Below are 3,502 nucleotides of genomic sequence, written 5' to 3'. Positions count from 1 at the left end.
AGGAATCTTTGGGTCAAAGGGCTTTTATGACACTGCGTGTGCACAGAGGGACGAGTGCACTGACACATTTCTGTTTGAAGCATGTCTGCACACTTAGGTGGTGTGCTCAGCTCCTGCCCCCTACTCTGTGTTGGGACACCCTTTGCATCCCTTGATGATCACTTTGCACTGATATTGTAGAAAACACAATTAATCACAAGATAGAAACAGTGATACTCAGAAAATACTGGAAACTGGTGAAAATTTGCTCATAATATGCTTATCCACTTGGCCAGCAGAAACAGTGTCCTGGGGACACAGACCCCCTCTGAAAATTCAAGCATTCACAAAGTTATAGCATCTGACAAAGTAAGCTGTTGCCTACAAAAGCTCATGCCTCTGTGAACCGATTAGTTACTAAGAAGCCACCCTGCCCTGCCTTTTGCTTCAGAAAGTTACAACCTGTTTGCAGACAATGCAACGAGAATGAAATTCACCCGGTATAGAGGCCACTTGCACCTACGTTGAACTCCAACTAGAGTTAAGCAGTGAAGAGTTCCTATGTAGGTCTTGTACGCACACGTGAATTTCAGCCTAGCATAATAAGTGAAATCAGCTGCACAAATTACAGACCATCTCCCCAACATACACAATCTAACATGAACATTCAAAGGCTCTGAATTTTCAAGTCAATACAGATGTGTATTGACTTGAAAGCAATGTATGCACTGAATATGGTGCATTTATTTAACCAATTTCCTCCATGTATTTATCCAGAAGTAGTTCTTTGGGTTTCAGTAGCACAATTTTCAAAGAGGCCATGCAATCTAATTCCCATGTGTGTTTCCTCCTCCAAGAGTTTCAGTTTGGGATTGATAGAGCAAGGCAGATGTTCTGAAACACAGGAACACTATGCTTATTTGAAAGGGACATGAGTCAGGAACTTAAGGGTTCTTCTGGTTCATGTTGGACTGACTAACACTGAGCAACCTGGGAAGCTGGCAACACCTGAAAGGTGCAGGCAAAGAACTACCATGACCCACTGCCAGCCTGCATTCAAGATCCCAAGTAGGAGCGGGGAGAGATTCTGAGGGAGCACACCCCGAGGTGCAAGCTCTGATCTTTGATCCCAAAATTACAATATATAGCATTTAATAGTGGGTTAATTAATAGGGTTAATTCAGGGCCCTCCAACTTCTAGGTGGCAGGGGGCCACATGCCACATGCTGTGGGCACTTTCCCACAAGTCCCACCCGGTACCAGGAACAGGGCGCAAGAAGCAGGAGCCAGAGGTGGCAGGGGAGCCTGGAGACACCAGATGCTGCAGCAGCAGGAGAAATGGGAGGAGCAGTGGCCAGGTGGGAGGCCATAGACTATGTATTAACTCTTTGTGGGCTGCAAGCACCCCGCAGACTGCCAGCTGAACAGCCCTGGGTTAACTGATCCTCCCAAACTGGCAGACAAAGGACAAGCTGTTGCTGCTTTAAAAAGAAACAGATAGGAAGGTCAAAAGACTTAGAGGGGCACAGAGTCCATGTTACATGGTAAACTTGCTTCTTGCTGTGCTGAGATGCTCCATACCCCAAACCAGCCTCAGTGAGCTGCATCTGCATAGTGCCACAGGTAGGCTAATTAGCCCTGGGAGGCAGTAGTGCTAGTTAGCCTGGCCACAACTATACTTTTAGTTACTGTGTAGAGATAGCCACAGAGCGCCAATGGCCTTGAATGCCATGACTGCAAAGACAATCAAGAACTCCTAAGATTCTGGAAAAAGTCCAGAGGATATGCCATATTCCTCAAAAGCCTGAGGCTAGGCCTGTACCAGAAAAGCATTGCTGGCATAGTTTAAATGACAAATCCTATGAGTGGAAACACAGCTTAAGCCAGTAGCATAACTAAGGAGGTGCAGGTGAATGAGATACTAACCCCAGGTAATGATATAGTGGGGCTGCCAGAATGGCAGGCAGCAGGCTGAACCCAAGCCCATGCCACAGCAGCAACAACCAGGGTGTGGTAAGTCATGCTCTTTGACTCTCCAGAGCCAGGTAAGACTCCCCGGGCCCCCTCCCTCTCATCCTTCTCTCTGTCATTTGACGCATGCTTTGTAACAAAAGCCCCCTCCCGATCGCAGCCCAGGGCACCAAATAGTTATGCCTCTGGCTTAAACTAACCAAATCAGTTTTTGCCAGTTCATACCATATCATACCTCCTTAAGCAAAATAAAAATACTCTGACAAAAAGCATCCTTCTGCTGGTGCAACTGTAGCTTCTGTCATAACAGTAATGCCTACAAAAATAGGCAGCACACCCACGCACAGCCCCATACCGATGCGGCGCTACCAGGAAAGATTCTAGAGCAGGGGTTCCCAAAGTTTTTATGCCATGGCCTAGCAAACCGTGGCCCAGCAGTCACAGCTGACCACAGCCAGAATTTCCAGCTGGAAGACAGGTGAGGATACCCGCCCCTCCCAGGCAGGAGCTGGGCTAAACCCTGCACTGCTGCAGGCCCTGCACAAGGAGCTGCGGCTTCTGCACCCGGCTCTGGTGGGGCTGCGGTTTGCCAATTCGCAGCCACTTCCGGCCTGGCAGCTGACTATGCTGCAAACTGGCAGCCGACCTGCCACGGCACCTGGCCACAGCCCGGGGATTGAGAACCCCTGTTCTAGAGTAATCCAAGACTCTAGATTCTAAGACATGAGCTAAGCACCTGAAAAATAAGCATCCAGGTTCCACCTGCCCCTTCCGTTTTGTTCCAAATAGCAAAGATTGGAAGTGATTTTATTGCAGTGTTTTGTCCTTTTGTTAAAGCCTCCTTTCCTGGCACCACACAACTGGGTAAGAGTCTCAATTTTCATTCAAAAGCAGAAAAAAAGTAAAAGTCAAACAGTTTCACTGAAAAGCTCACAAATGTGAATCCTAACTGCTCCAAACCCAAAAGACCATGAACCTCAAATTCATCTATTTTTTAAATCTCATGATTTTCATAACAACCTGATTTTTGAGGCTGTAATTGTGGGAGGGGTTTGGATACTTGGGACTTGCAATACTGGGGATGTTCCCTTTCAGCCTGTTCCTTAGTGGATTCAGACTGCTTCACAGAGCTTAGCTTGGCCTTGGTTTCACAAGACTCAACACAGTAAATCCATGTAATCAGGACAAATAGCTACCAGCAAACCCCAGCAGGGGAGGCTATCTACAGGCCTTATCTAGCCTTTCTCACTGCTTTTTCAATGCATTCTCTACAAGACAGAAGAATGCTCTTATCCCCATTTTACCATTAGGGCACAGAGAAATTGAGTGACTCACAGGAAGTTGTGACAGAACAGAGAACTGTAGTGAAGTTTCCCCTTGGCCCAGTCTAGTCAGACTTGTAGACCTGTCTTTCCTCCACAAAGTGCACGCACACGCTCATGCACGGACACACTTTTCCACATTGCTCTTTGGTGATAGTGAGGCTTGTTTTTATGCAAGGTTATATAGGTATTCATTAATTACTTTAAGGAGATTATTGTGCAACAATGCA

General features: G+C 46.8%; 1 long non-coding RNA gene across 1 annotated transcript in view; it reads right to left on the bottom strand.

The window, feature by feature from the left end:
- Window positions 1-2,223, bottom strand: part of LOC102386836 — a 22,987-nt gene extending 20,764 nt beyond the window's left edge. The window contains exon 1 of the long non-coding RNA XR_323840.1: window positions 2,186-2,223. This is a non-coding gene — a long non-coding RNA (uncharacterized LOC102386836). The remainder of the gene's footprint in view (window positions 1-2,185) is intronic.
- Window positions 2,224-3,502: the final 1,279 nt, after the last annotated feature.

The sequence above is a fragment of the Alligator sinensis genome, unplaced genomic scaffold (assembly GCF_000455745.1).
Source record: "Alligator sinensis unplaced genomic scaffold, ASM45574v1 scaffold309_1, whole genome shotgun sequence".
NCBI classification, from domain to species: domain Eukaryota; kingdom Metazoa; phylum Chordata; order Crocodylia; family Alligatoridae; genus Alligator; species Alligator sinensis.
Note: the sequence above shows the minus strand (reverse complement) of the source record. Positions and strands in the feature narration are given on the sequence as shown.